We start from the raw sequence: 9,085 nt of genomic DNA, 5'->3' as shown, positions 1-9,085 counted from the left end.
TTCTAGCACTTTTGAGTTAACATGACACAACTCTTGACTTACAAATCGTATTCTGGGAAATCTACAAAACTACATATTAAAAGTTCCTTTAACTTTTTTTTAATTCTGAGGCAAATTTCCTCAACTAATAGACTGTTAAGATTGTTAAGTTCTCGTTAAAATTATTTAAAGCTAAATTGGAATATTATTTTAAAAAATCAAATATTATTTATTATGCATGCCCAGTATTGAAAATGTACATCGGTTCTGCACATATTGCTTTTTTAAGTCGTTTGTAATATATACATATATCATAATATAAATTTGTTCGTATAGTCATTTAGAAAAGCCTGAAACATACGAGCTTAATAAAAATATGACAAAGAAACGATGGCAGGGGAATCCGATTCAGCGAAATAAGCGCACAATGTAAATCCAAGCGCTGCTTAATTAGTAAGCGAGTTTCAGTCGAATGCGACGATTGATGCAGATCGAGTGGTGATTAGGAGCGTCAGCAGAGTGATACATTTTTGTTTATTAAAGTAGTTTTTATGTGATTAGTAGGTATTTAAGGTAAGTTTTTAAGACATCTTATTTTTAAACTTAAGAAATAAAATAATTTTTATAAAAAATATTTTTTGTAGAGTGTTCTATTTGTCTAAGTTTGCAAACATTTATTTTATATTTTTTATGAAAAACTTAAAGTAAACAAAATAATTTAATAGTTGGGAGCCCAAATATTTCATAAAAATAAATTCTAGAAACTTCTTTCAAGATTAAAACAAAAAAATTGTGCTCATCAAATATCACCTAAGGAGTCCCAAAACTTAATATACAAAACCTCATCTATTTCTTATTTCTTTTTCTGACAGAGACCAGCATACAAAATTGACGAAAACAAAGACCGTGACTTTATGTTTTCTTTGCTTTCATTAATTTTGGAAGTAATAGATTAAAGCAGCAATATGCCTCCTATCATCTTTAATAAATTATTTTAGAGATCAGTCTGAAAAATGCTTTGAGTATAACAATAGTAGTACGACAATAGTATAGTATAACAATAGTAATTAAACATCAAATAAATTTAAAATTTTACTTTAAGAAAATATTCTTTTACAAAATCCGTTATTTTAACCAATATTTATTAAATTTAACATGTTCGATAGTGTTAAAACGTTACTAATTCCATTTTGATGGTTGATAAATTAAATTTGTTTTCCATAAAAAAGTAAAGAGATATTTTAACGCAAAAAATATTTTGGAAGTGCATAAATCTTGAGTGGTTTCGACCCTGACACGCATTTCCTGATATCATGATAAATATTGACAACAAAATGCTCTAATCACGTTTTATATTTTATATATTTACGTCCGCTCTTAGTCAACTTCTATATATGCCGGGTATTTCTCCAGAAACTGCATTAATTAATATATATGTATATAGGAAAAATAAAAAAATATTGAAAATTTAGCAACAAGCAAACTAAAGACATCTAAAATATTTTGATAGTTTTGGCATTTCTGGTTATATCAAAGTATATAGATTTCAACAAAATATAGATTTGCAAGTATATAGATTTTGTTAGACTGTGGTTATATTGGAAGCGGTCAACATTATCATAGAACATTCCTTAACGAGAAAATTCCACGTTAAAAAGTAAGCACATTTTATGTAAAATATCCTACCTGTACTATTCTTGATCTAAGTCAAATGGTTTTTGAGATATTTTAAATTTCGTGTAAAAAATATATTTGCGGATAATAAAAAATCACTGTTATTTCCTATACTAAGGTTTTAATAAATATATTAAATTCAGGTTTTAGATTTTCATATTGCCGACGTTTCGGCCTAGATTAGGCCATCCTTAGGGCGCTAAAATAGATATAATTGCTGCTTATTTAAATTATAAAATAATTAGTATTTTTTTCCTGAACTTTAAAATATTTTACAGTGTTAAAATATAAAATCTAAGTTTTATTTAACCGCATATTCAACTCTTTTATCAAAAAGCATATAAGATTTTTGGGTCACAAAAAAAAACAACAACTAATGAATCAGGTTAATTAATAAAATTGCCAAAAGTAATTTTTTTAAAGGATCTTGATGAATTGTACCTTTCGTGATATTTAACAATTTAAGTTTCAATTTTTAAAAAATGCATTAAATTTGCTTTTAAGTTCTGCGAAGAAGGCCATAATCGCGTTTGGCAATAATTAAATATATATATATATAAATTGGCAAACAACAAATGTCATCAATATATAATCATACGACAGCGGGGCTAGCAGGGCTATATGTATTATATTACTATTTTTTGTTTGTTAATATTTTTTTAACCTTTCATCAATACAAGTCATTTTTTGGTCTACAATAAAATTGAACAATTTTATGTGGCTTCCAAATATATCATTTGAATTTACAAATGGATATAGTGTACACAATAGGTTCCTAACCTAAGTGTAACTTTTCTTAAATTAAAAAGATATTCTCTTGTATTAACAGACTAAATGAAATAGGGAAATAATTAATTTTTTGTAGAATAAGATTTTAAACTTTATTAGCCTTACGATCATGTAAAATGAATAATTCGCACATCGTAGTAGAAAAAATATGTTTAGCGTTACGACGTGTCCGCTGATATTAAAAAAAAGTAGAAATTTTTTTAGAAAGTTTTTTTAGAAAATTTTGTAGAAAAAAAAAAAATTTTTGTTAAATACTCTTCGTGTTCCTTTGCATTTAGCGAAAGGTAAATAGAGACCTTAATTAAATTAAAAAATATATCAATACACATACAGTATTGTGCATAAATATAGCAACAAGCGATGTTTTCAAAAATATTATTTGCTCCTTTATTTATTTCATATTATTTCTTTACTTTTAAGTACACGCCTCTGTATTATTTATAAATATACCGAGATATCATAAGAATGCCAATGCAGAGTAAGGAACTTCATGTTTGTTTATTTAGACAATGTGCATAAATATAGCAACATTCTTGTTTCGCATTTATTTTATCAGTTAAATATCGATTTACCTGCTGTAAAGTTGTTATTTTTGAATCTCAGAATTAACTTAAAATGGGTCGCTCAAAAACCGTCTCTGGTGATGTAAGAAAAATTATTGTGGAGCATTACGAAAATGGTGTTAGGCAGAGTGACATTGCAAGAAGCTTACGGCTTCACAGGTCAATCGTATCTAGAGTTTGAAAAAATGTCGCCTTACTGGAACAGCTGCACCGGCGCCCATTCTTGGTAGACCCAGAAAAACAAATTTGAGGATGTATAGGCAGTTGCTACGAATTTCCAAAGAAAATCCTTTTTTGTGTTCTTCCCAAATTTTGGCAAAATTAAAAAAGGTTGGAGGAGTAAACCTCAGTTCCAGTACCGTAAGGAGAAGATTACTTGATGCCAACTTACCTGCTCGTCGCCCCGCCAAAAAACCGTTACTCTCAAAGAAGAACGTCAAGGCTCGTTTTCTTTTTGCCCAATCTCATGTCCACTGGTCTGTAGCTAATTGGAAGAAAGTCGTATTTAGTGATGAATCTAAATATAATTTATTCAGGACTGATGGAGTGATGTACGTCAGACGCCTCAGTGAACAAAGATTAAACAAAAAGTACATTTGCCCTACAGTTAAACATGGAGGGAGAAATATTCTTGTATGGGGATGTTTCTCGGCTCGTGGCATGGGACCCATAGTAAGAATAGTGGGCAAAATGGATCGTTTCATGTACAAAGACTTTCTGTAAACACATTTAGTGCCATATATGGATGAAGTCATGCCAGTAACAGCCAGATTTCAGCATGACAACGATCCAAAACATTCTTCTCAATTTGTTAAGAGGTGGCTATCCGATGAAAAAATAAATGTAATGGTCTGGCCATCTCAATCGCCAGACCTAAACCCTATAGAGTATTTATGGCATTACATTGACACCAAAATCAGGCACCTAACATGCTCTAATACAAATACTCTCTTTGAAATAGTGGAAAAGGCTTGGAAAGAAGTGAACAATGACTATATTATGAAATTAATTGAGTCCATGCCAAGACGATGTGCAGATGTTATAAAGGAGAAGGGGTACTACACGAAATATTGAATTGATTTTAATTTAGTTGGGTTATATTTTTTTTAGAATCAAAACTATTTTTTGTTGCTATATTTTTGAATAATAAGTTTGCATAAAACAATTTGGTGTTTTATTTAATATGGTACAAAAAATATGATAATATGAAAATATAAACAGGCTCTAACTATTCTTGTAAATAATATATAAACCTTACTTATAAAATAGATACTAAAAGATATATAAAATAAAAGATAGATATAAGAAAAGATATATAACAGGAAAGTTCAATGTTGCTATCTTTTTGCACAATACTGTACCTACTAATTAAATATAAGTATTTAAAATACAACCATCTTGGTAGTTAGTTTCGATATTATTTAATAATAGAATACAAAACGGAACACCAGCATTCAATTCTTCAAATTCTCGATATTTATGGATTTTAGAAATGGCTGAACCAGAAGTCAACTTTCTCTGAGTGTTTTACATCTAAGTAATAGGTTAATGTAATCAAACAAAGAAACTTGATTATGATGGATAGATATAACTCTTTAATCCTTAAAATATTAATCCAAAATCTTTAAGGTTATCTTAAAATATCTTAAATGTTTAATATTAAACAGAATCGTTTGCAATTTTATTTTTGCTTTTAAATGTATTTAGTAGTTTACAGTTCAAGCACTATCACATCAAAAGTAACTAATATTAATTGCCAAAAACTAAACAAAAAAATGTCAATAAACTTATCTTTTGAATGAAATAAGTTTATTTTAAAATTTTAAAATAAGTTTTACAAAATGACAATGTAATTACAATGAAAGAAACAGCTACAATGAACAAACAATTACAATGAAACAAACTCTCTTTAGCGGTATAAAAGTCGATTTTCCTGAGTTTTCATAACAAAATCAAGAATAACACACCAATCCAGATTTTTTTTCGTTTTTTTTTCAAAATAATGCCTAAAACAATTTTCCTATAATCTAAACCTATATCTACCTTAATTCTTATAAATATGATCTCTAGAAAAGAACATATATTTTCTGTTTATTTGGAGTAGACATAGCTTCAATTTATATCTAAATAATCGTTCATAAACAAAATCCTGCAGGATATCAGGCAAAGCATTAAAGAGTCTTGGGACCGAAATTTTTAATTTGCGCTGTATTTCTTTTTTTTGTATTAAGGGATATAATACTACACAGTTTTTCTTTAACCTTGAAGTTTACTGATGCAATATTGGCTGTAAATATATTTTTCGTTTGCTTATATTAGTATGTAGTCTATGCCGGGTGACACAGGAAAAAAAGGATACTTAATAACTTTTTTACTTTTTAAAATAAACAAATAAAATTTGGTATATCGATAGAATATTCATAAGAGCATCTTTTGACATATTCTGTTATTTTTTGTTACTGTCAGTTTAACAGGAAGGACACTAACTTTTTTATTTTAAATGGGACAATTAGTATATTATTATATATTATATACTTACTGTAAATCCTTATATACTTTTTGTTTTATACTCATAGAAAAGATCAATTTTTTAAGTTTTGAAATAAGGCGCTATGAATGCATTGAAAATTTTAATTTTTAATCAAATAATCACGGAAAAATAATATTCATTTTGTTTTATTACTTAAATCAGTTTTTCAGAAATACAATCAGTAAACATTTCCAATATATTAGTAAACACAAGAATTTTTTCAAAAAACTGCGGCAAATTTATTTGAATGACAAATAATAATTGAACTTGACAAGATGTCATATATTATGTCAACTGAAAAATAATTCAAGAAAGCGTCAAAATGCAGCCTCGTAGTCAAGAAGTCCTTCTATGCTATTTTTATTAGTTAAATGCGTTTATTTATATGACTTGATTTTTTTCTTCTTATAGGCTATTTATTCACCGATTAAAAAAATAAGTATACCAAATTATTGGGAAAAAAAACTTATTTCAAAAGTGGTTGTTTCCAATAATGTGCTATTTAAAAAAAATAAACTAAATGCGAAAATTTTAAATAGGCGTGTAAAAGATTTAAGTCATAAAATGCAATGAAAACTATTTTTCCGTGATTATTTGATTAAAAATTAAAACTTTCAACGCATTCATGGCACTCTAATTTAAAATTTTAAAAATTGATCATTATTCTCAGAATATTATTTTCTATCAAATTACATAATAATATACCAAGTGTCTCATTTAAAATAAGAAAGTTAGTGTCACTTCCGGTTAAACAGGAAATAACGGAAAACAGCTGGATATGTTAAAAGATGCTCTTATAGCAATTCTATCAATATAGCAAATTTTATTCGTTTATCATAAAGAGTAAAATCACTCACTAAAACACAAAAAAGTTCTTTTAGTATCTAAGTTGAAACCAAAGGACTGATAGTTTAAAGGGAACACCCCTTTTTCCTGTGTCACTTGGGATAATAGTATTATATAGGATTAGATAAATGTAACGCCTTATAATATTAAATATTTTTACTTTTTTTATTTTGTACAGTAGATCTTAGTTAAACTTTATGTAAGTATGTTAATTATGTAAGCTTCATATAATAACTTTAATATTATCAATCAAGTAAGTTAACCCCTAAATATTGTCTAACTTTATGATGCAGATCTTACGATGTAATCACCAGTAATGGGTTCAGTAGAGTAGCTATTAAAGCTAGACTGTGCTGGGTTTCTATGCAGAAGTTTTTTTTACTCTGTATAAAATTTTTATTCAAAATAAAAGGCATTTTATTCATGTAGTAAATAACAATAATCCCAAAACGATACCCTTAGATACTCCACAATTAGTTAATGGTTAAAAAGAGAAAACTTTCCAAATTTTAACGGTTAACATTTCATACTTATTTGGCAAACTAGCTACCAAAACTCTATTTATTTATATGCAACCAACCACACATTTTAACCTTTTTGTGTAAGTACATTAAACGTATTTTTAAAATTCCTTTCTCTATGAATCCAAAACCTGATTAACATCTTGTCATTTTTCATTATGTAAGATTTATAGCTATTTTATAGGCTCTATTACATTTATCAGTTTTAAATTAATTTATGGCAGAGTTGAGGGGCCACCAATAAAGAAATTTTATAATGTAAAATGAGATGTGATCGATACATTTTTATTAGTTTAGACCTTGTTGAACAAGAAAAATATTCCGCCATGTTAAGTAAAAGTAGTTTATTTTTTTGAAGTTTTTCGAAGGACTGAGTTAACTTCTACGAAAAGGTAATACTTAATTCATCACTTATATTTTAATTATTCCGACGTGCATTAAAATATTTACTGCTGCTATAAGAAAGATCTAAATAGAGACAAATAAATTTGACACATCCCTTACAGGTATTTGCTTATGAAAAGCGAAAATAAACTCGCAAAATCACTATAAACTGAGAATGCTTCAATCTAATTTGAGACACGGAATAAAGGAAAATCTTCTATATACAGAGAAGATATACAAAAAGGTCGCTTCCTATTTTTGACTTTCCTAGTGTTTTTCTAAAAACGCTCGGACATCTCAATTTTGATTTCTAGACGAGTCTTTAAAATTGTTAGAAAATAGTAAAGCACCAAGATAATAATAAACCAACGGACTAGCATAGAAACACAAGCCTAGCCATTCTCGTTACCATAATATACAATAAAAATTTAAAAAAATATAAAAAACTCTTTGTAGATTACTTTGCTTAAAAAATATATAATCAGTTACCCAAAAATGTAAAGGAAATAAACATGAACAACATATATAAAAACAGCTGTTGGAAATTTATTGTGAAGAATTTAGATATATTTTAATTTATAGACTTTATTCTGCTTGGTCACTGTTTTTTTTTCTTTCTTTTTTATTTTTTACCTCAAACTAACGTTTTTTATACAAATAATGTAATACACTTGACTATGCATAATTGTTTGGGTTATAAATTAATTAATTTAATGTTAAGTTTATGTACACACGGGTTGTAAAATATCTAGGTTCATAAATGATCTAAATAATAATATTGTTTCTGATATTTTTGAAGATTTTTTTTAAACAATCAATTTTATTAAATTAATTAAATCCATAATTATTTCTTAACCATTCCCTAACTGATACTGTTATATAATAAATTTACTTTTAAAGATAATTTTCCATATTTCTAATTTATGGATTATCAGATTTCGCCATTTAAATTTCCTTCTGCAAATAACGAACGAGTACTTGTCACCACAGTCGCTGGACGAAATTACTACGCGCAATACCTGTAGGTCTAGTATTAGATGGATGATATTTCCACTTGTGATTTTTTATGTTTAAAAAATACTTAGGCAAATCCTTTATAAAAATATATTAGCTTGCATCAAATCTATTAGTACTATTATTATTATCATTTTATCATTATCATGACCTTCTGGTCAACAGGATCAAATTTCAGCCAAAAACAGTTCAATTTCCGCTTTACAAGAAAGCGCTGGTCACTTAAAATTCTCAGAAAGTTTATTTCCATCCTCGGGAGAGAGGGGGAATAATTTCGTCTTTTACAGAAAATAGGTTACATCTATCACTCTGTACGATACTTTTGCTTTTGAGACATCACTTTTACCCTTAGTGAACGCCATCTAGACTTCAGTTATAGCATAGCAAGGCTTGTTGGTTTATCTAACTTGTTATCGGCTATTAAAATGCAACATGCATCATCAGTACAGTGTATTAAAACTCTAAAAGAGATTTAGAACTCACTATATCAATAAGTTCGTTAGCAAGCAACAAAAATAATACGCATCAATGATCATAGATAAGGGGGTATAAGATTGGAAGCTATTTTTATTATTATTTGTTATATCTAGTGATACTCAATAGTTTCTAGATGCATTAAAATACTATAGCACCCCACACATACTTAGAACCATACTTTTTTGGTATTTTTGATCACTATCGATTTTGCTTTTAATTATATTTTATATAAATCACAAAACTGATTAAAATATCACAAAACGTAATTCCGTTTTATATAATCTTATTTGTCAATTTCGAGGCCTAAA

The 9,085-nt window shown here is 27.7% G+C and overlaps 1 protein-coding gene across 1 annotated transcript in view; it reads left to right on the top strand.

The window, feature by feature from the left end:
* The first annotated feature begins 394 nt into the window (after positions 1 to 394).
* LOC126733723 (tubulointerstitial nephritis antigen-like) overlaps positions 395 to 9,085 on the top strand; it is a 76,271-nt gene continuing 67,580 nt past the window's right edge. The window contains exon 1 of the mRNA XM_050437103.1: positions 395 to 552. The gene's annotated coding sequence lies outside the window, so the exon portion shown is untranslated. The remainder of the gene's footprint in view (positions 553 to 9,085) is intronic.

Source organism: Anthonomus grandis, chromosome 3 (genome assembly GCF_022605725.1).
Source record: "Anthonomus grandis grandis chromosome 3, icAntGran1.3, whole genome shotgun sequence".
Taxonomy (NCBI): Eukaryota; Metazoa; Arthropoda; class Insecta; order Coleoptera; family Curculionidae; genus Anthonomus; species Anthonomus grandis.
Note: the sequence above shows the minus strand (reverse complement) of the source record. Positions and strands in the feature narration are given on the sequence as shown.